Genomic DNA, 24576 nt, shown 5'->3' with positions numbered 1-24576 from the left:
GCAGAGCTGGTGGAGGGAACAGCGGGGAGGGGCGCCCCAGCTGGAGATGGGGCTGGGGCATTGGGGGCAGCCCCTGCCATGGAGGGCCTGGTCTTCTTAGCGGGGCCCTTTACCTTCTTCTTCCCCTGGCCCTTCCCGCCGGCTGGGGGGGCTCCCCCTGAATCTGAGTGGGGGAGAGACGTGGCAGCAGTGGAGGTCACCCCAATGCCCGTCGCTGTTGGTGCCCCAGTGGAGGCGATGGCAGATGGTTCGGCAGTGGAGGTAGAAGCTTGGGGGGGTGACGGAGGGGTAGGCGGGGGAGGGGGAGCTCGGGCTGCTGGAGGGGCCCCACCCGTCTCATCCCCCGCTATCATGAGCAAGGAGGAAAGGGTGGAAACCAAAAGGAGGAGGGGAGAGGGGAAGCAGGTCGACCACTCCTCCCCGCTAGGCTGCAGGCAGGGGAGGAGGGCGCCAAAAGTGGGGGGCTGGACGGGGGGCAATCAGGGGTTGGGGTCAGTCACCGACACAAGGTGGAATTCTGGCTCCTCTTGATGCACTGGGGAGGGGGGGATACAACAACATTGGGGGTGCAGTGAAGAGGTTGTAACTGAAATGGGGAATTGCACAAGCGCATGGGAGGGGGCATGGGCACACGGAGCGAGGGGCTAAGCAGTCTGGAGGTAGAACAGGGAAACCAAGGGGCTAGCTTCAGAGGCTGGGGCGGGGCAAACAAACAAAGGCTGCAGAAGGAAATGGGCGGGGCAGGCAAACAAACTGAAGCTAGTTAGGGGGTCTGGGACAAAAGGGAGGGCAAAGCTACAAGTGGCAAATGGGGCAGGTAGTAAAGGGCAAAGCTGGGGTGTAGGCAGTCAGGGGGGGCACATGTGCCCACGTGCACTTGCACAAGTCTTTTTTTAAGCTGGCTGCTGCTTCTGGCCCAAAGGGTGGAAATAGGGCGTGGCAAGCCAAGCAAGCAGCTGAGTCCAGTAGCAGGAGCTGAGGCAGATGGTATAGTGCCAGTGGGGGTGGTGGAGGGGGCAGCGGTGGTGGTAGCAGTGGTGGGGGTTGGGGGGACACACAGATGGATTGGGGGGCAGCTCCACGCCACACCCCCTGTGACCCTGGAAACACAGTCAAGACCCCCACCACAAGAGCACAGTTTGAAAATTACTCAATCTTAGGCCCCCTCCACGGTGGTCTGCAAAGTCTCTAGGTGTTTCCCCACTGGTAGATGGTCCTCTTCTTCTCCTCCTTGGGCTTCAGCAGCTCCAGGCAGCGGCCTCTGCAGGAGCAGCAGCTCCAGGAACTCCAGGTGGTGGTCCAGGCAGGCAGAAAGGACCCCTCTCAGGTGGTGGTGGTGGTGTTCACAACAGCAGTGGCTGGGGTCCCTCACTCCTCCTCTCTGGGGAGTGGGCTAGCAGTCCCCCCCCCCCGGGGCTGCAGTTGCAGCAGTAGCAGCACCCGAGAGTGGGGGGTCCAGCAACCAGGTAGGAGAGAACGGGGGCGTGGTTTTTGGCCCAGCCAGGGGAGCAGCTGGAGCAGCAGGGAGAGCTTAGGGCCTAGCAGCAGCAGGAGTAGCAGCTTCCCACCTCCCTCCAAGCTAGAAGGGTATGGGAGATCAGTGGGAGGGAGAGAGATTCGCTCCAGGCTAAACAAATCCTTGGGACCAGGTTAAGTGAAATGGAAGCTGCTCCAGGTCAATTAAGACACTGGGGCCAATTAAGAACTTTCCAGAAGGCAGGGAGAAGGCTAGGTTGATTGGGACACCTGAAGCCAATCAGGGGCTGGCTGAAACTAGTTAAAAGCCTTCCAGTCAGTTAGGTGGGTGTGCATGTCAGGAGCTGTGGGAAGAAGTTGCGCGGTTGGAGAGTAAGTAGTACACACCATATCAGGCACAAGGAAGGAGGTCCTGAGGTAAGGGTGAAGTGGAGCTTGAGGAAGTGAGGGCTGTTCTGGGGGAAGTAGCCCAGGGAATTGTACATGTCATGTTTCTAAAAGGTCAGCTACCATAGCTGATACTATTAGGGTCCCTGGGCGGGAGCTCAGAGTAGAGGGCGGGCTCGGACTCCCCCCCCCACCTTTGCCACCTGATTAATCACTGAGACTGGGAGACAATAGAGACTGTGCAAGGAAGGATAACTTCTTCTCACCTCCCTTGCTGGCTTATGATGAAAATGGCTCAATAGACTGTGACCCTTGTCTCTAGAGAAAGAAGGCTTACGTGGAGGGTCACAGTGAGCCTCTGAGGCTAGCGAAATCTGCCAGGAAATGCGGGACCCAAAGAGGCAAGGACAGCTTTGTCACAACTGGTGTCAGGAGTGGGATTTCGTTCACAGCGTGGCGAAAGAAAGAGGGTTGTTGTTTTTTTTTAAAAAAAAAGTGCACTGGGGGTTTGGATTATTTTTTGTTTTGGTTTTTGTTTGTTTGCTTTGTACCACAATGGAGGAGGTGGTAAGAGCTCTGGTACAAGCCATGGCAGCCCAGCAGGAGGTGACCCGGCTTCAGGCAATGACACAACAGGGGTCTATGTGGCTACAGCAGGAAACCAATCAATTAATGATGAGCCAGGTGACCCAAGACCGTGCTATCTTGAGAGAGGTGGTGGACCAGCTGAGAATCTTCACCACCCAGGCCCAGTGGTCCGATGGGACGCAAACCCTGAGGGCCACTGGTTGTCTGCCAAAGATGACGTCAAGAGATGACATAGAGGCATATCTCCTCTCATTCAAAAGGACTGCTCAGTGTGAGGTGTGGCCCCAGGAGCAGTGGGCCAGCATCCTTGCTCCTTTTTTATGTGGAGAGGCCCAGAAGCCTACTTTGATTTTCCTGCCACGGATGCCACTGACTATACCCGTCTGAAGGCAGAGATCCTAGCATGAGCAGGGGTAACGACAGCGGTAAGGGCCCAGAGGTTCCATGAGTGGAAATATCAGGAGAACAACCCCCCGAGGTCCCAGCTATTCGACCTCATACACCTTGCACGGAAGTGGTTACAGCCCGAGGTGTGCAGGCCGGAGGAGATTTTGGAAACCCATTACATGCGGGGACTGCCGCCAGATCTCTGCAAATGGGTAGGCTAGAATGATCCGTCCACGTACAACGAGATGATAACACTGGTAGAAAGATGGATGACAGCCAGGGGACTGACCTGACTACCCAAGGAAGGCCCCTTTCGAAGCAAGCACCTGACCCCAACCCTGGAAGGTTGGTCAGCCAAACCCCTGGGGAGTCCTAGGTGGAAGAAGGGGGGGGGGGGCCGAAAACCAGTGGGGATCCCAGAAGGAAGGGATTGGCCTGAGTGGGGGAAGCCCCGGGATTAAACCCCCTAACCCCCAGGATAGGAGAGTGATTAAAAGCAATTATAGATGTTATGCATGTGGGGAGTGGGGACACATAGCAGCACAGTGTCCCAGCACCGAGGAGCCTATGCAATGTAACTTGGGGGATTGGGAAGTCCCATGCTCCCTTATCCACCTTATGGGGGTAGTATTAGCACCGCATAATTACACCAGGCCAGTGAGGATAAATGGAGCAGAGACTATGGCGCTTGTGGAATCTGGGAGTGCTATCACCCTCATATTGGGTAAGCTGGTAAAAAATAGTCAGCTTCTTCAAACCAAACGTTTAGCAGTGACGTGCGTGCATGGGGCTGTGAGCCATTACCCCACCATCCCAGTGGAGATAGAGGTTCAGGGAAACCCCATTGAGGTGACCATGGGCGTAGTTCCTAAACTCCCATATCCTGTAGTTATTGGGAGGGACTATCCAGGATTTGATAATTTACTCCCCCCGGAGAGGCTGGAGGGAGGTGGGGACGCTGAGGACAGCGACTCGTCGGGGGAATGTCAACTCCCAAGGTTCGCTGAGATTTCTCAGGATCTGTTCTCAGCCCCCTGAAAGACTCGGAAGACAAAAAAAAAGAGGAAGGCCGCGAGGGCCTTGGCAACCCGGATCCTGACCCAGGGCCAGAAGACCTCCCTAGTAGGCAGATGGACATGAGCAGCCAACAGAGAAACTTCAACCACAGAAGGTGAGCCAGAAGCTGCCACCAGCCATGATGGCGGCGAGCTGTTGGAAGAAGCAGAAGCCGGCCCCTGAGAGCTTGGGCAGGTTAGTCCCAGGAGAGAGACTTTTGGGCAGGACCAGGCAGAGGACCCCAGATATGATAACACCAGGAAAGAGGTGGCCGAGATTGATGGGATACCCGTGGATTGGAAGGTCCGGGGTCCCGGACCTTACTTTATAGTAAAGAAAGATCTCCTCTACCACATGGTGCAAATGCAGGAGCAAGAGATACAACAACTTCTGGTGCCACGAAAACATCAAAAAGCCATATTGAGTCTCGCCCACAGTCACCTGTTTGGAGGACACCTAGGGGTAGAGAAAACCCAGGCACGGATCATGCGAAGGTTCTTCTGGCCAGGAGTACATGAAGATGTCTGGCGATATTGCACCTCTCGTCCGGAGTGTCAGTTACCTAGCCCTCACCCACACTTGCGGTCTCCTTTGATACCTCTTCCAGTAATAGAGGTTCCTTTTGAACGGATAACCATGGATCTGGTAGGGGCCCTAGAGAAGACAGCTCGGGGCCACCAACATGTGCTTGTTGTACTGGACTATGCAACCCGGTACCCGGAAGCTGTTCCTCTGCGCAACACAGCTTCCAAGACAATAGCTAAGGAGCTAGTACAAATCTTTGCCCGGGTTGGGCTACCCAAGGAGATATTGACTGATCAAGGGACACCTTTTGTTTCCAAGTTGATGAAAGATCTTTATTCATTGCTCCATATACAAGCCCTACGGACCTCTGTATACCACCCGCAAACAGATGGCCTCGTGGAAAGTTTCAATAGGACCCTCAAGGCCATGATCAGGAAAGTGGCGAGTTGGGATGGGAAAGATTGGGATATCCTATTGCCTTACCTCATGTTCGCCATCCGGGAGGTTCCGCAAGCCTCCACGGGTTTCTCTCCATTCGAACTACTATATGGGCGCCACCCTTGGGGCATATTGGATATAGCCAGAGAAGCCTGGGAAGAGGAGCCAAATCCCGGAAGGAACATAGTTGAGCATGTACTGCAGATGAGAGATCGGATACCCGAGTTACGTCCATTGTACGAGAACACTTGGAGAGAGCACAGGAGACCCAACGAACCCATTATAACCACCAAGCAAAGCTTTGACGGTTCCAACCAGGGGATCAGGTGATGGTACTGGTTCCCACAGTAGAAAGTAAACTGTTGGCCCAGTGGCAGGGACCCTATGAAATAATCGAAGCTGTGGGAGAGGTGAACTATAAGATGTGGCAGCCAGGCCGCCGGAAATCAGAGCAAATTTACCGCATCAATCTTCTAAAACCTTGGCACAATCAAGAGACATGCTTAGTCATGCAGGAGACCCTTCCCCAGGAGGCTAACTTACACGAGCAAGTGAGGATATCATCCGACTTGACGCTGATCCAAAAGATCAAGGCAGCTGACATGATTAATCGCAACAGAAATGTGTTCTCTACAAAACCAGAGCGGATGACTGAGACCTATCACCATATCCGCACGATCCCTGGAGCCAAGGTAACATTGAGACCCTACCGAATCCCAGCAGCCAAAAGAGAGGAAATCAAGGCCAAAGTAAAGAAAATGTTAGAATTAGGGGTTATTGAAGAATCTTACAGTCAGTGGTCCAGTCCAATTGTTCTAGTGCCTAAACCTGATGGTACCATGAGATTATGTAATGACTTTCACCAACTGAATGAAATATCCCAGTTTGATGCATACCCCATACCACGCATCGACAAACTGGTTGACTGACTGGGTAGTGCTTGATTCTTGACTACACTGGATCTGACAAAAGGGTACTGGCAGATTCCTCTGACCAAAGAAGCTAAAGAAAAGACAGCATTCTCCACCCCGGATGGGCTATTCCAGTACACCGTCCTCTCTTTTGGGCTACTTGGGGCCCCAGCCACATTCCAGTGCCTCATGGATAAGCTGCTGCGCCCCCATATTAGTTATGCACCTGCATACCTAGATGATGTCATCATCCATACGCCAGACTGGGGAATCCACTTGGAGAAAGTTGAGGCAGTACTGTGCACCTTAAGGTGGGCTGGCCTCACTGCTAATCCTGCTAAATGCGTCATAGGGCTAGCAGAGGCAAGATACCTGGGATATATTGTGGGAAGGGGCATAGTGAAGCCCCAAACGAATAAGCTAAAGGCAATTCAAAACTGGCTCCGGCCGACCCGAAAGAAGCAGGTCCGTGCGTTCCTAGGCATGGTAGGCTACTATCGACGGTTTATTCACCAATAGGGCAAGGACCTGGTGAAGGCCCGAGGTCCACACATGGTAAAGTGGACCAATGCAGCAGAGGGGGCATTTACAGACCTTCGGACAGCCCTCTGTAATGACCCCATACTCATAGCCCCGGACTTTAACAGGGAATTTGTTTTACAAACAGATGCTTCTGAGGTGGGGTTGGGAGCAGTTCTGTTGCAAATGGTGGGAGAAGAGGAACACCCAATCCTCTACCTAAGCAGAACGCTTCCCCAAGAGAACAGAAATATGCAGTAGTCAAGAGAGAATGCCTTGCTGTCAAATGGGCTATGGAGACACTGCGTTATTACTTCTTAGGCCGGCGATTTACTTTTGTGACGGACCATGCACCCCTCCAGTGGATGCAGCGGAATAAGGAAAAGAATGCAAGGGTCACCAGATGGTTCTTATCCCTCCAACCATTCCAGTTCCGCATACGGCTCAGGTATGGACGCCACCATGGCAATGCTGATGGTCTGTCATGAGCATACTGCCTGGCGTCCCAAGTTGCCCAACTCTATGGTGTTGGGCAGCGGAGGGGATATGTGACGGGGCAAGGCCAGATGGCTATGGAAGAGTAGTGGGAGATATATATTAGCTCCAGGCTAAACAAATCCCTGGTACCAGGATAAGTGAAATGGAAGCTGCTCCAGGTCAATTAAGACACCTGGGGCCAATTAAGAACTTTCCAGAAGGCAGGGAGAAGGCTAGGTTGATTAGGACACCTGAAGCCAATCAGGGGCTGGCTGAAACTAGTTAAAAGCCTCCCAGTCAGTCAGGTGGGTGTGCATGTCAGGAGCTGTGGGAAGAAGTTGCGCGGTTGGAGAGTGAGTAGTACACACCATATTAGGCACAAGGAAGGAGACCCTGAGGTAAGGGTGAAGTGGAGCTTTAGGAAGTGAGGGCTGCTGTGGGGAAAGTAGCCCAGGGAATTGTACATGTCATGTTTCTCAAAGGTCAGCTATCAAAGCTGATATTATTAGGGTCCCTGGGCTGGAGCCCAGAGTAGAGGGTGGGCCCAGGCTCCCCCCCCACCTTTGCCTCCGATTAATCACTGAGACTGGGAGACAACAGAGACTGTGCAAGGAAGGATAACTTCTCCTCACCTCCCTCGCTGGCTTATGATGAAAATGGCTCAGTAGACTGTGACCCTTGTCTCTAGAGAAAGAAGAGTTACATGGAGGGTCACAGTGAGCCTCTGAGGCTAGCAAAATCCGCCAGGAAACGCGGGACCCACGGAGGCATGGACAGAGCTTTGTCACAGTGTGTATAAAGCATCTAGCACTATGGGACCCAGACCGCTGGAAAGTCTGAAGACTGCCCCTATTATAGTCCACAAGTTGTAGCCTATAAGAGAGGGGGTTTTGGAGGATATGGGAGGAAATTCACTGTGGCCCCTGAAAATTCTTTTGACATGTCATAATGTAAATGAGGATAAATATTATATTGGGGGGGAAATACTTATGGCAACAGAAATGAATTTGCCAAATATAGCAAAAAGCACCTACAAAGTGAGTTCTGTACAATAAGGGAAATGTAAAATTGCAGGTAGGGTGTAATGAAAATGTCATATAAAGATTAGGGCAGGGGTTCTCAAACTGGTGGTCATCACCCCTAGAGGGTCGCAAGGTTATTACATGGTGGGCACGAGCTGTCAGCCTTCACCTCCAGAGGCTTGCTGGCACCAATGCAAAAGTATGAGAACCACTGAATTAGGGGGTCATTATTTAAGGAAATTACTTTCTAATCCTAAACTAGGAATGAAAGCACCAGAGAGGCTGGTTTCAAAACCACGTCTTCTTTCTTGTACTGTGAGGTACCCTGCACATGTTTGGGTGCTGTAAAAATAATAAATATCAGCTTATGGCCTAAGCAGGAAATACCAGAAATGTCATGGGGTGAGGAGAGAGAACCTGCTCCTATGAGATTCCAGAATAGTACTGCAGAACCCAAAGCATGAGCTTTTCAGTATTGCTCTGAACAGAACCAAATTGAACCTCCAAATCTTTGGAAGGTCATCCCTCTCTACAGCATACTGCTTAACATTTTTGCTATGGGGAGGGATTTGAAAACATTCTCTCCTCAACCCACCGTGCCTGTCAGCCAATTGAGCTGGCACTAGCTCAAAGACGTACTGCTCTCTGCCTCCCAGCAATGCTGCCCCAGTTATAGTTGAAAATCATTTGAGAGTTTACCTGGAATGAGTATACTTTGTGATGGCCTTAGTACCCTCAGACACAGCATGTTTGGCCCCTCTCCTGGCTGCAGCAAGCACACAGTGGTCTGGATCACCCAGGAGGTGATGGCTGAGCACTTGTTATAATGCGCTAAATGAGAGGCTTCTCCAGCAATGTGCTTGAAGATACCATTGACAAAGGAATTCATGATACCCACGACCTTGGAGGAAATATAGGCATCTGGATGAACTTGCTTCAGTATGTTGTACACATAGATAGAGTAACTCTCCTTCCTGGTCCTTCTGCATTTCTTATCCCCTTTTCTTTTGAGTCTGTCCAGGTGCTGAGTGAGCCACTATACCCTGCAGCAGGCAGAAACCCCACCCCCTCCACTAAGCCTGGAAGTTTGCCTTCTCACCTTGCCTCCTGACCTTCTTTCCCTCTGGCTCCATCTCCTCTCCTCTCCTCTGTAATCCAAGGATAAGTCTGCTCCTTCTAACCTTCTCCTCCAGAATCCTTCCTCCTGTTAGTCTCTAAGGTGCCACAAGTACTCCTTTTCTTTTTGTTCTTTCACTGTACCCCTAGAAGCTTTCCCAGTTTGCATCTCCATCCCTCCTGTTACTGCAATTCTCAGAATACCTTTCCCATCATTCTTATAAGAACAACAGGTTAAAGGGAGGGCAAGAGTAAGAGTAATATGAACATGTGTTTACATAAGCTAGCTATGGCAGTGAGCTAAAGCCCACTGAAGTCATAGGAATTTTTCCATTGACTCCAATGATCTTTGAATTAGAGGTGTAGCAATTTGATGATTCTGAAGCACTTCAATACTAGCTGGTCTGTTTTTAAATACAAATAAAATATTGGTGATGCCAATTCCCCTCTACACCTACCTTACCTCTGTGGACAATTTCCTGTATGCCTCACAGCACAAGTGACTCTTGAGGAGGAATTTGAAAACAGACAGGGTAGTGGCTTCACATACTAGTTTGGGGAGATTGTTATATGCATAAAGGGCAACATGGAAGAGGTCTGAAGAAATTTGTGGCAGAACTGGACAAGTGGAATATTGAAGCAGATACAGTTGTTGGGTCACTTGGAGAATTTGTGACCAGAATCTCTTGGTGGGTTAAAATAATTTAAATTCACTTTGTCCCTCTGCTTTGAAGTCATCATCATTAGAGATGGTTGGCATTTTTCAAAATTCTGGTGAAAAAAATCAAATTTCAAGGAAAAAAAAGTTTAAAAAATTGTTGCTAACTTCCTCCCTCTTTTTTTATACCATCTTTAACTGTCATTATACATTGGTGGAAGAAGAAGATGAACACGAGCATTTAAATCAGGCATTTCAATTCTATTTTAATTCCATTTCTAAACAGCTGGAGTGAAAAGGCAAATGACATCTGTAATTCCTTTTTTTTGTCCCCTCTCTGAGCCCTGTTTAGATTGCTCTTGTTTTGACAGGTAGGGTGAAATGGTGGGTGGCTGGAACAATACTCTGTCCCTCTGGGAACCACATCACCCCAGGAAAAAAAAGTAGAGCCAAATTCTGCTCTTGCTAAAAGGGACTGTGATGATGACATGCCAATACTCTGTCACTGTTCTAGCAGACTTAGGGCTAGATCCTTAGCTGGTGCATAGATTCACTGAAGTCTGCTTTACACCTGCTGAGGATCTGGCCCTTTTCTTTTTCATATGCCTTTAAGGTAACTTTCCCCCACTTCTGAGGCTGTATTTATATTTCCCACATCATAAAAACAGAAGTAGTATAATTTAAATGAAAAATCAGTCCTATATCATAATATATGATATGAAAATGAGCACCTATGATTTTTAAACTCCCTTTAAATTTGAAGCAGCTGTTTGCTTGAAAATCTGTATGGAATTCAAAATTAGCTTTCAAATGCCCATTTTAAAAAAAAACTACTATGAAACAAAGATCCTGAGATTTTGCCAAGAAATGCTTGTTGAATGAAAATGACATTAAAAGATATTCCAACTGCTACTGTTTTAATATAAATGAAAGTAAAACCAGGGTGCTGAAGCAAAAGCCATTATTAGAGGTTGCTTGACTGGCTAAGAAATGCTAATTCTTCTTGGGCCATGGAGCAAAAATGAATTATGGGAATAAATCTGTGATTCCATCAGTTTGTGCTTTAGTGCAGACTTGGCTGAAAAAGTATATTATGGTTCACAGGGATTAGAGGGTTTTTTCTTTAGAATTTTGTAGTGTTTTGTGCTCTTTCAAACTCAATGAAACTGAAGGTCTTTTTAAAGCAGTTATTTTGTTACTAGTAAGAACTAAGGGTTTGGAGAGCAGAGCAAGATATCCTCCATTGCTTCCTATGCTAAGGTCTATAGAGATGGTTACAGGAGCATACTCTCCATCCTACACATCCATAGCACGGCATCTAAATTCTTTGTCTCAAATGCTACTAACAAAATGTAGTGAGTCACTGAGTTTGCCCAGCTTACATGTTGTTAGTTTGTTGGTATAAGGATACTGGAGAGAAGGTGGGTGAGGTAATATATTTTATTGGACTAACTTCTGTTGATGAAAGAAAGAGACAAACTTTTGAGATACACAAACCTGAAGAAGAGCTCGAAAGCTTGTCTCTTTCACTAGCAGCAGTTGGTCCAATAAAAGATATTAGCTCACCCACCCTGTTTCAGCTCATGTGAAATTCTATCTTTCATCTATAACACAGACCTCTGACTTTTGCCCTATGGACAGCAGAACTCGGGGCATCTCATTTATTTATGTCTACAGTATCTTCCAGGCATAGATTCAAGATGTGGTCCAAAATAATCCCTTAGACCTGACTGTTTCTTGGCAGAGAGGCATCTCTATGCTGTTCCAGGGCCACCATGTTTTCTTAGCCAAGCAGCAGACTGTTCATCATAGATCCTTAGAGTACGATTCCCCCTTTTTAAGGCATTTGCTGTATCGTATTTTAAAGGAATCATAGACAGAGGAATGTATTATTTTCATTCTCCAAAATGTCCGCTTGCTTCCCTTCACATTCCAGGACAATAACCTTCTCTTCATCTTCCAGATCTTTCATGGATTTTCTCTGCCTATCATAGTTCCACGACCTCACCTCTTCCTATTGTGCTATTTGAAAAGCACAGCAAATAGAGACTCCTCCTTCACTTCTTGCCTTTCTGGTTTACTTAGATATTTCTTCCATAGTGTCTCTACAATCTAGAATGGTGCCTCAGACTTCTTGCAACTGACTCCATCACTCTTTTCAAAGCATATCTCAGAATTAGTTGGGTGATTAAGGCAAACTTGTGGCTCAATTAATGCAGGGTTTTTTTTCTTCCTGAGAAATGTAAATCTTTCATCCTTCCAAGCATCTTTTCACATCTTTTGGTCTATGATCTATCCAAAGAATAATTTGCTAGTTTACAGTCACAAGTAAAACCAAGCATCTTTTCAGCTCAGAGCATGTCAGAAGTGATGCTATAAAATAAAATAACTATTAGTTAATCCACAAAAACATTACCATTTTCTTTGTGTCCCCTTCCCAAAACAGCCACTCGCTAACATATCAGTGCTTAATTCATATCTTATTATCCAAATGTTTAAGGGGTTTCTCTTTCTAAATTGTCTCATGCAAAGTAATTTATTCTGCTCCTCATCTCAAGTGACACATTCAAGCTGGTTGTTATGCAGGGAAAAGGCATATGCAGGTATAACATGAAAATGAACAATATGTAGTAGTAATTATATTCAACAGACCATTAGAAGAAACGATTGAGTCCTTACAGTTATCCATTGCCAGAAACACTTGTGCTAATTAAATAAATTAATGTGAGATGCATTTATTTACCTTTTAAAATAGTTCTCTCCATAAATTCCTCAGCCCAACACATTTTTCTTTAGATTTAAGAGGATGAAAAGGAGGACTGAATTAGTAGACTACAAGTAAGTTAACTTGACTAACAACTACCCAGACTCTTGCTATTGGTGATGAACACAGAACAGAATTGAAAGACTCAGTTCCTTGGTGTGCCAGTTAGTAGTTCATGCAGAGTGCCTTAGCTGATTTTTAACAATACAAAAAGATGGATACATTTTCTGCTGGGCCTCTAGCTAGCCTTCACTTGTGCACACTTAAGCTGGAGCATATACACACTCCTGTTCCTGTGCTTCGTACGAGCAAACATCCACTAAAAATTGTAATGTGCATGCACCTGCAAATGTGCACCTACCCTACTCTGGAGGCACTAGGACCCAGGTTGTGCCTCCCCCCAGACTCCTCCCCTTGTCAGCTACAGAAAAGAGCCTGCCAGAGACTCCAGTGGTAGGAGCAGAATTAGCCAAAACAGGGACTATTGCACTGGGGGAAGGGGTAAAATGGGGTCCAGCTGGGGCCACCTTTCCGCTCCCGCAGCAAGCTGTGGACTCAGAGGTGTATAGGGGAGATCTCCCTTCTCCCATTTTGTGAGCTGCGTTGAGGAGCTGGCCAGAGTCTCCAGTTGGTAGGGATAGCATTAGCATCAGTTAAGGATTCCTTAAGGGGGTGAGTTGGCTACAGGTATTTGTACATGTACAATATAAGCACAATTGGAGGACTGAAAAATGTGCTCCAAGATATCAGATTAAAGTGTTCTCTTCCAGGGTCTTACCTCACCTTGCTATAGTAGCATCAATCTGAACGATGGAAGAAAAAAGGTCAATTTTTAATTTTATTCTGATTTTTTTAAACATAAAGGTATATGAAAGTGCTTTCATAGTGGTTTGTAACTTCACAGCACCATGAAACATAAGCTAATTTATTAATCCATTTTACAGATAGGAAACCTGTAATAAAGACATATGAAATAGCTGTGTATGGTTACACAGAAGACAAAATTGTGCTCTTTGCTTCCATTCCAATACTCTGCCTAGTAGAACATGTTATCATTCTGTTCTCTGCTTTGCTGCTTTCCATCTCATTTTCTTTTCTTTTCCCAAAGTTGTTAACAAAATACTGCACACCTGAAACCACTTTTTTTGCAGGTAGTTGGAAACTGGATTACCCCTGCAAAGTATAGCTGTTGGTTATATTAGTTCACATGCGATCCTGGCTTTTACATTATTTCATTCCAACACTTCAGTCGTTAATCAATGTCACATCAACAGCCACTCTTGTGTTCCCCAACGTTCTGAAGCACTCCTACATTTTACAATAAGCATCATTTGGCGCTCCTCTCAGAATGTTCAGAAACAAAAGCATTTACAAGCTACTGCTCTGTTGTAAAACATCAGAATTGGTTCAAATTCACTGGAGAGGATTCAGAGGATATAGCAGAATAAATTTGAAGCTACAAGTTAAACCGGCAAAAACCTTAGGATCTATTTGGATAAACAGTTAAAGGTTCAACTGCAATGGTGATGATAATCTAGCTAGATAATCATCTTGTTCACTTGTAGTACATTTAAGCACAAAAGAGAATTCTCAGGTACCTGGTGGTGGTATTCCCATATTGAATCAGAGTCATTTTCAGGCCTTGGCTGTTGATACACTAGTTTATTTATGAATATTGTGTAACACAAATTTCTTTTGGGGCTCTATTGTACGAGACAGGCACAGCCCGACTTTGGTGGCAGAGAAGAATTGCACTGAATGAGGCAGAGCTCTGGCACAAATCCTGTTTCAGGGAGGCAAAGTTCCTCTTGAGACTCTCCTGAAGCATATGCTCACCACATGTTGCCCAGACAGCTGTGCTAGCTGGTGGATACAATTTTACTTCCATGCAGTTGTCCAAATGCTGTTAGGTTTTATCTTCAGTTCTTAAAGCCACTTTGAAAATGAATCTATTTAATTTAATATTTCAAGGTCAAAGTCCTGAAAATGCTTTATCTCTGCTCTCATCCAAGGATACCTGAGACTGATATAGGTTATCATAAAATTCAGGAAACCTATTATCATTCTTTTAGATCAGTAGTCACAGCATCATCCTCTAATTCAATTGCAAAGGTAGCCTTTGCCACCTTTTTTATCCTAATGAGCGAGGGCATTAATCTTCGACTTCTGGATCTCTGCACCTACTGCATGGGATCATCTCAGCTACATTAGTTCATCCAACTTTGTGCATGAAAGATCATTTGTGATATCAAAGACTGAGAAATCCAGATATTCATACATATTGCTGGGCTTTAAATTAACCGTAACCATTCAGGGGAAAAGACCTGGGTGTCACTGTGGATGGGTCTATGAGCAAATCTGCTCAACATACAGCAGAGGTTAAAAAAAAGAAAAAACAACAGAATGTTAGGATGTATAAGAAATGAGACAGAAAAAAAATACTGAAAATGCTATAATGCTGTTTTATATAAATCAATAGTATGCCTTCATTTCAAATACTTTGTTCTGTTTTAACCATTCCATTTGCAAAAGAAGATATATCATAAATAGAAAAGATCAAGACATGCGTGACTAAAATGATTAGCAGCATGGAAAGATTTCCACATAAAGAGAGTTAAATGATGAGGATTTTCCAGAGAGGAAATAAACAAGACTGGATATGATAGAGGTATGTACAATATTCACAAAAAGAAAAGGAGTACTTGTGGCACCTTAGAGACTAACAAATTACAAAAGCTTATGCTCAAATAAATTTGTTAGTCTCTAAGGTGCCACAAGTACTCCTTTTCTTTTTGCGAATACAGACTAACACGGCTGCTACTCTGAAACCATACAATATTCAGTGTGCAGGGAAGGTAAGTTGGATATCCCAAGTCACTCACAAGAATAACGGGACTCTACTGAAGCTTAAAAGCAGCCAATGTGAAAGTGATGTTTTATGTAACACATAATTAGCTCGTGGAACTTATTGCTACAAGATACTGAGTCTACTAACTTATCTATTTGTTTTTTAAGAATAATGAGAACATCCATAGTTACATTATTCACACTCTCTCTCTCTCACACACACACATACACACTCATTTTCCAGGGCATAAACTGGCAAATTAAAGAAAAATTCCCCAAGGACAGGTTATTCCATAATTGTCCATTATGCATACTGTAGTACCTTTTGTTGAAGCATCTGGTACTTGTCACTGTTGGAGGAAGAATACTAGACTAGATGGTTTCAGAGTAGCAGCCGTGTTAGTCTGTATTCGCAAAAAAGAAAAGGAGTACTTGTGGCACCTTAGAGACTAACAAATTTGAGCTTATGCTCAAATAAATTTGTTAGTCTCTAAGGTGCCACAAGTACTCCTTTTCTTTTTTTAGACTAGATGGATGACGGCTCTGATCTGGTATGGCAATTCCTACTTTCCTTGTTAAAGTCTAAAATACGCTTTCATTCCTATTTTGTCATCACTGCAAGGATAAACCACAGCTTATTTGTTTTACACAGAAAACCATATGATATAATTTCAGATGCCACATATGTTTAAGTGGATTTCACACTTGAAGTGTAGCAGAATCACATTCAGAGCTGAACAGGGATTTAATTTCCAGAGAGATCTGTTTTTTAAAACCATAATCCAGAGTATCTTGGAAAGTAGTTTTGCATTGTTAATGTACAGCACGTGAGTGCATCTGCTAAGGCTGAATGCCTGTATAAATCTACAAAGTAAGACTCTGAAATTGCCTAGGTGACAGGATAAATCCAAATGATGGGGGAAAAAAAATCAAAATTAGCTTCCTGCTGCTTAACCTGAGTTACTGCATGTTGGTTACTGTGCACATTCCTGTTTTTATTACTTTTTTTTCAGATAGGAAGAATGTTTGGGTTTATTTTTATTGGCTATCAATTTTCTCCTAGGATCAAAATATCACCAGTTGATTAGGTATTAATGAGGCTTCATTAATATTAAGTTTCTGGCTCCACTACCTTGAACAGCTGTGATCTTATAACTTAGTGAATGTGGTGCACCGATAAAATCTTTCTTTCCAATGAAAATTATTAATAAATGATTGACCAATGTAATTTATCACTGGCTACATTATTATTTCTTAGTACTAAGGTTGCATTATAAATTGACTCTTCAGGAAAAGGTAAACTGATTGGCTTACTTCAGGTCTTTCCTCCCATTCTGACATATGGTTCTGTTTAAATGTGTCCATGTTTGCAACTTACAGTTGACATTTTTGGCACTCACAGTAGTGTCTTGCAATTATACAAAGTCTAGAAAGGAGGATTTGCTTTTACAGCAGAATTCATAAAATAAAAAAGTTTTAGTCAAATTTATTGGCTGCAATGTGCCTTCCAGAATGCAGACGTCTGGTCTGGTGGAACTCAATAGATTTCTGTTCACTGTACACACACACGCACACACACAAGCGTGCACACATACACACATTTTATGAAAGCTTTTGTGTGCAGTAAAATGTTAAATATTTTTAAACATAAAGTCAGTTTCACCACCTGCAGTGCTTATTATCAAACAAGCTTAATTTCATTTGTTCAGAAAGTCTCCCTCCCTCTCTCCCTATTTGAGTATACACTGAGTCTGTAATATCTGTTGCTTGGTAAAACCAAGTTTTTGGAAGATAGCCAGGATTTTCAGTAATTCTCATTATGATGCATTTCTAAGTATTTTGTTTAGTTATTTTCAAGGGCTTCATTGTAGGTTCAAAACCACAAGTGTTTAAAGAGGGCAGGCTGAGCTCTCATACTATATGTTTCAAACAGAAACTGTTGCTTATCAGTTGTGGATGGCACATTCCTGATGGCTGAGTGTTGGCATGAAGCTTTAACTTTTATCTGTATGCTAAAAGGGAAAAGATTCATTTGGGCTTGAAAACACCACACAAAATACCTCCAAATTTCCTTCTTTATGTTCTATTCCAAAATACATATTGATTCTTGATGAATCCACTGGATGACCTGTCTGTCACATGATTATTGAATAGAGCTCCCTGTCTCCAAACCATTTAAAACCATTGCATAGTAAGGAAATGCCTAGAACAGCAACTCAGCTACAAAACATGGTCTATCCTTTGTGTTCTGTTGGGTTGTTTTGTACATAAACAGCGGTATTCAATAACAGATGAGTGACATTAGTGTTGTGTGATTTAACTGCAAAATTTCTGAGTGAGAGTTAATCACCAGTTCAAATCTCTAACTGCCTACATTAAATCCTGCAGGTTAAACTGTAGGTGGTGTTTGGGTGAGTCCACAATCAGACATGGGCATGGGGAAACACCCTCTTTTCCTCTGTGAAAGGACTAAGCACTTGTTTATAGTTTGAATTTTCATGAAGACCTAATTCATTGACATATAAAGAGCCTTCCTTTGCTGCTTTCCCACATTAAGAGCAAATGGTGTTGGAGGGTAATTGACACTTAGGAGGAGGTGTTCCCATTGTCTCCGGCAGCCATCATACAGTATTTCTGCACTTTGAGCTGGGAATCACCTCCCCCAGCTTGGAGACCTATACCAGGTCTACACTACAGATGTATGTTGTATAAAAACATGGCTCAGGAGTGAAAAATCCACCCCCCTGAGCAACGTAGTTATACTTACCTAATCCCACATGTAGACAGCACTAAGTGGATGGGAGAGATTCTCCCATGGACATAAGTACTGCCTCTCAGAAGGTGGATTAACTATGGGAAGCTCTCCCATTGGCGTAGGAGCATCTGCAACACTGTAGCACTGTATGTGAAGACAAGCTTATACCCATGCTAGCTCTCTTTGAGCTAGCCTACTCAAAATTAGAATGTAGCTGTGACAGGAGGGGCTGAGTAAGTATTTAGTGCCTTGAACAGGCACGTGCTTGGGGTGGCTTGCCCCTCCTGCCACTCTCACGGCTGCAGCTACATTTTATTTTTGGCATGCTAGCTTAATAAGAGCTAGCATGGGTATATCTCCTCAAGCTGGGAATCACATCTCCGGCTTAAAGTGTAGACGTAATCTTAAAGTGTAACTGCTCGTCTATTGTAACTTCTTAAAGGAAATGAACATAAGTCCTTGAAAAAAAGAGGAAATACATGTCAAAGAAGGAAATACTATTAAAATGAAGGGTTAGAGGCTGTAATGGGTTGCCTTCAACTGTTTGGAAACCAACATTAAATCTAGTCTAAGGCCATGTCTACACTACAGGAACTATACCTGCATAGCTACAGTGCCATACCTATTCCAACATAACCTTGTAGTGTAAACAGCCTACAGCAATAGAAGGTTTTTTCCATCTCTGTAGGAACTTCATCTCCTCAAGTGACAAGCATTCTTCCATTGGCCTAGCTGTCTCTACATTTAAAATGTAGGTTGGCTTAGCTACGTCACTCAGGCGTGTGGATTTTTCACATCCCTGAGTGAGGTAGCTATGTCAACCTAAACTTTAAATGTAGGTCTGATGGCCTGATCCTAGTCCCTGGTGGTCATGTGTCCACATCACAAATTATCAGACAGTTTGGAATTTCCCACCCACTCAGCTATGGGGAGAGCAATAGAAGAGTTTTTACAAGCTAAGATGGAGGTATGTCATGGACAGAGCTACATAAAGAAATGTTAACAACTCCTATCCCAGCTTTCAGCGGTTCTTGCCTATCTAGCTATGGTACTTATATGGCCCCATCAACATAGTATATGAAAACCTCACATTTTTAATGTAGTTCCTTGCAACATCGCTGAAGTAGGAAAATACTGTTATCCCCATTTTACAGATGAGAAACTCAGACACAGAGAGACAGAGGCCCTATCTACAAGGAAGGCAGTGTGGCCTAGAGGATAGCAGACAGGGCTGGGACTCAGGCCGTGGCCTTTTGGGTGACCTTGGGTAAATCATTTCACCCCTCTGCCTCCATTTCCCTATCTGTAAAATGGGAATAATGGTATGACCTCCCTTTGTCAAGTGCTTTGAGATCTACTGATGAAAAGCTCTATATAAAAGCTGGGTATTATAAATATTACTAGATGCGCTTTGCCAGTATATGTGTGCTGGAAAATTATACTGGCAAAGAGCTCCTAATGTGGATGCAGTTTATATCGGCAAAACTTCACTTTTATTGGCTTATTCCAGTGTGCCCCTCTCCCGCACCTGCAAGTGCAATAAGCTATACCAACAAAAGCACACTCCTGCCTGTATCTTTTGCCAGCATAGCTATGCCAGCAGAAGTCTGTAGTGTAGATGTGGCCTTAGTGGTTTGCCCAGAATAATACAGGATGTGGCAGAACAAGAATTGAACTGCACTCCCTCACTATCCAGATTAATGCTCTAACTAATAGACCCTCTTTCTCAATATCTTTGCTTCTGCTTTCAATCTCTCGCATCCATGGAATGCAATATATCCACGCATTGTAAATATACCAAAGCAAGAGAAGATATTATTTTAGAAATATATAACATTTTTTATTGTGGAGCAGTTCTTGAAAAGTTAAGCACCACTCATAAAAGCTGATTACATTAAGGGGCTTGTCTACACATGAAAATGATTCTGGAATAATTGTACGTGTGAATTTTGAGTGCAATAGCTTTTCGGAAATAACTCCATGTGTAGACAAGCTCTCAGATCAAGGCTTTCACAGCTTCAAAGAAGGTTCCACATGGCTATCAACTCAGAGGCATAAGCAGAACCAATTGAAGAGGCCCTTTTGACTTTTCTGTACAACCCAATATATTATTTCTGTCAATGGAGAGTCTCTGCTCTCTTTTGGGACAATTATGTGGTGTCTGGTGACTTTTTTAATGGCAGCCACTGTAGATACACACAGTTACACAGTAATCATGCTCTAACATAGATTTTCTGTCTCTCTACTTATAGGGCTGTAGTATCTGAGAACCTCACAATCTTTAATTTAGTTATCTTCACAACACTCCTGTGAGACAGGGAAGTGCTATTATTCTCTTTCTATATTTGGGGAACTGAGGCACATTATGCCAGATTTTCAAAGGTATTTAGAACTTGTCTACTTCGGGGGTGCCTGGAATAGCTAGTATGGAACAGCTGTTCCATGCTATCTTCCCATGTGGATTACCTAAACCACACAAAAGCACTGTTAGTGAGTAAGGAGTAAAAAGAAAAGAAGTACTTGTGGCACCTCAGAGACTAACAAATTTATTAGAGCATAAGCTTTTGTGAGCTACAGCTCACTTCATCGGATGCATTCCGATGAAGTGAGCTGTAGCTCACGAAAGCTTATGCTCTAATAAATTTGTTAGTCTCTAAGGTGCCACAAGTACTGCTTTTCTTTTTGTGAATACAGACTAACACGGCTGCTACTCTGAAACCTGAGTAAGGAGTGTTCATGTGGGGAATTAGCATGGAATAGCTGTTGCACTTTAAATTCACATCTTAGCTATTTTCCGCTAACTACCCTGTGAATTCCCCATGTAAAAAAGTCCTTACATGCCCAAAGATGCAGATAGGTGCCCAATGTGATTTTTAAAAATCTGGCCCAAAGTGACAGAATGAGTCTGTGGCAGAGCGGGGAATGAGTACAGGTCTCCCAAGTTTCAGACTAGTGCCCTAAACACCGGACCATTTTTAACAGCAGGTTAGAGCTGGAAGCTAATAAACTTTTGCCTGTACCTTTAAAGTATTAACTATATATTATATATGTTTTTCTGTAAAACTACTAAACATATGCTTAACCATCTGGTAAGAAACAATCAAATCTAAGCCCACAAGGTGTCTGAAAATTCAAACACTCAATCATATGTACTTCCTTACAGCTTTTTCATATGCACGCCTGAATAATAGCTTTGTATAGTATAATGAAATGACAATGCAAAAATTAATTAACAGTTCACACTGGGTTGTTTAATGATGCCACTTCAGATAAGATTACAAACTTTAAGGGGAAAGGAGGTACATTTGCCTCCCCCTCACCCCCAAGAAAGAATGAACTGGCTTCATTGTATTTTCTTCAGACCATTCTGTTTTCTTGTCTCATTGCTTTGATCATGTGACTCCTCTCTTTGCATCCCTCCACTGGCTCCCCCTTCTCCATGGCACCAAACCCATGTATTAATCCAGAGCCCATGCCCCTGGGTCCCACCAGCAGCGGCATGCCCCAGGGGGTGGGAAGAAAGGCCAGGCTCTTGGGCACCCTGGCCCCCGCCCAGGGCAGGCAGAGGGTCTCCAGCTCCCGACAGCAGCCCAGGCTCCCTGGGTGGCTCTTACCAGTTCGTGGCTCTGGCTTCCGGCCTCACTAGGGGAACAGGGTCCCAGGCGGAAGAGGAGGAGAAGGGGGCAGGACCACAGTTCTGGTCCCGGTGGCCCGCCACTTCTACCCAGGTTCTGGTGCTCCTTAAGGACAGCCTTAAGCTCCTAAATTGATGATTTAGTTGGGGTTGGTCCTGCTTTGAGCAGGGGATTGAACTAGATGACCTCCTGCGGTCTCTTCCAAACCTAATCTTCTATGATTCTATGAAATTGGACAGGGCCTGTGGGCATGAGCCTGTGAGTTTATCCGCCACTGCTTCCACACTGGATAGCCAGAGCTCAGATCACTTTCATACTAGAGTAATTCAGCTCTGCAGCATTTGTTCTTGTGGGACTGTGCATGTCAGCAAAATAACTCGTGCCCATAAGAATTTAAAGGATCAGGTCCATATGCTGCTTCAGATCTCTGCCCTGCCAGTTCAAAAAGAAGAAAGGAATAAGATAGTATATCATGTAATGACAAACCGAATTATCAAAAATATATACAAAAAACAAACTGATGCACCAAAGAAATGTTAAGTGAAGAAGAATTACTGACATTCACAAAAACGCTCCCCTTTGCTCCAGCTAAGATCTTGTTTAGACTAAGGACATTTTCAGTGATCTTGATACATTGATGCAGTTACAGGAAGTGTGTACTCCTAATGAAGACGCACAGCGAGGGTGTAAAATAGGGCTTTTGCTGTGGTAACTTATCCCAGTATTTTGCGATAGTCAGCCATGCCAGGGCAAGCCTGTCTTATACCAGTGCAGCACATCTATACAGGGGTAACACCTATGCAAAAAAATAGACACCAGTATAAACAGGGCCTTTTGAATTGAGTTGTCAATAGAGCCAGCCTTAAGCACAAGGAAGATGACAGACCATCTGGGGCCTTATACTTTTGGGGGCTCAACCTACTTTCCACAACTCATGGGCTGATCTCATTTTACAGTAGCAGGGGGAAATCAGCTTACTTCTTGAGTCTCCCCTTCTGTGGCTTGGGGTCCTGTCTATTAGGCCAGCACTAGCTTCCACTCCTCCTTAAAGTCAAACACGAAGCAGGGATTGTCAAAAATTCATCCAAATAAGCCTTCTTTGTCCTCAACTAATACTTGATGAAAGTCTGTGGGTCTGATTAAGCACAGTGAAATGGCTTACAGGAATCCATTCCTTGATCCAAAGATTGTTTTTTTTCTCCCTTTTTCCTGTCTTTAGAGCTGCCCATGACCCACTCTAACTAATAGCATGAGACTGGTGAAGCTTTATTTATGGGCTTTTCTAGGATTCTTATTTTTATTTAAGAATTTTTTATTATTTTTATTACATTATGTGATGAAGTGGGGTTTTTCCCTTGTTATATTGTATGTGAGCCTATGTGAGTCTTACTGTTTTGCATGAATGCTGTGTGTGCCTCAGTTTCCCTGTGTATTGTACCAATGCATAGGTGGAGGGAATAAAGGTGTGTGAATTTTGCTGAGACCTTCGGGGGCAGGTGAGGAGGCTCCAGCTGCCTGCACGTAAGTGATGGCTGATGCCCTTCATAACCTGAGAACCAGGATGGGGATGCAACCAGGTGACACTTTGCCCGGGACGTGAGACAAAGACCAGGAGGAGGGACAAAAGACCCACATCAGTGGTGGGTTGCTGGCAGCTGGGCCTTGGAGGGATTTGGAGGGGGGAGTCCAGGGCATCCAGCCCAGGGTCCCCCCCAAGATGGACTTTGCTGAAAGTCACTGATTTCTGTGCTAACAAGCTCTGTTCTGTGCTGTGTTCCTGTCAACTTTCTGTTTTGCAATGCTGGCTGAGAGTCACAGCTGACTGTGGAGTTGGGTGCAGGGCCCTCTTGCTTCCCCAAGGGTTTCATCCAGGTGGACCCACCAAGGGGAAGTGTACAGTGTGAACAGGGATTCTGAATACCCCAAGGTCAGACCAGGAAGGCCATAACCGAGGAGGCTTTTTGCCCTGGACAGCATGCCCTGAGGGGAGTCACGCCACCCGAGAGTCCTGGCTGGCTTCATACAGATCAGTTCCCTGGACCTGTGACTCTGTCACACAGAAGGACTCAGAGATCCTCCATTTTGCTAGGTGCTATAAATACGTACAGTAACATGGCTGCCCCAAAAAGCTTATCTAAGAAGTAGAATCTATTCATCTTATAAACATTGATGACTTTGTATCCTCACTACATCACTGCAAGACAGGGGAGAATTATTGCCCCATTTGCTGATGGAGAACTGAGATACCGAGAGAGAGAGAGTAATTGGCCCACAGTCACACAGGAAGTCTATGGCAGAGCTGTGACTTGCACCTGGATAGTCTTAGTCACAGTCCACTGCCTTAACCACAAGACAATCCGGCTGCTGACAGAATTTCCTTGGTAGCAAGCCCACATTTCTGGAATTCATTCCCTGCAGAAATGCAATTGAGTGTGCACTTGGTTACTTTAAAAAGAGCTGCAAGACACACTTCTTTGTCCACACTTTCCACTGGTTGAATCCTGGTTTCTTAGCTTACTGCAGGCAGCAAGTAGGATGGTGCTTGGTCTCTCTTTTTGTGTTTGTGTCTCAGTTTAACCCTTGAAAGGCTACCAGACAGCACAGTAAGAGGAATCAAGTGCATGTTTGTAATATTAAAATTATATGCTCTTACAACAGATCACTGTTACTGAGAGTTACCAAAAGAAACTACAACATTTGCTCAAGAAACTCCCTGAAAAAGCACAAGAACAAATCCGCACAGACACACCCCTGGAGCCAGGACCTGGGGTATTCTATCTGCTACCCAAGATCCATAAACCTGGAAATCCTGGACGCCCCATCATCTCAGGCATTGGCACCCTGACAGCAGGATTGTCTGGCTATGTAGACTCCCTCCTCAGGCCCTTCGTTACCAGCACTCCCAGCTATCTTCGAGACACCACCGATTTCCTGAGGAAACTACAGTCCATTGGTGATCTTCCTAAAAACACCATCCTAGCCACTATGGATGTAGAAGCCCTCTACACCAACATT

General features: G+C 44.8%; 1 long non-coding RNA gene across 4 annotated transcripts in view; it reads left to right on the top strand.

Moving 5' to 3' along the window:
• Positions 1 to 15575: 15575 nt before the first annotated feature.
• The window catches only part of LOC122459628, a 37980-nt gene continuing 28979 nt past the window's right edge, over positions 15576 to 24576 (top strand). For 2 of the 4 annotated variants that reach the window (XR_006280438.1, XR_006280436.1), the window contains exon 1: positions 15576 to 15599. This is a non-coding gene — a long non-coding RNA (uncharacterized LOC122459628). Of the gene's footprint in view, positions 15600 to 23691; positions 23703 to 24576 lie in introns of those variants that run through there. The other 2 variants (XR_006280437.1, XR_006280439.1) reach the window with 2 other exon arrangements.

Source organism: Dermochelys coriacea, chromosome 3 (genome assembly GCF_009764565.3).
Source record: "Dermochelys coriacea isolate rDerCor1 chromosome 3, rDerCor1.pri.v4, whole genome shotgun sequence".
In the NCBI taxonomy this organism is placed as follows: domain Eukaryota; kingdom Metazoa; phylum Chordata; order Testudines; family Dermochelyidae; genus Dermochelys; species Dermochelys coriacea.
Note: the sequence above shows the minus strand (reverse complement) of the source record. Positions and strands in the feature narration are given on the sequence as shown.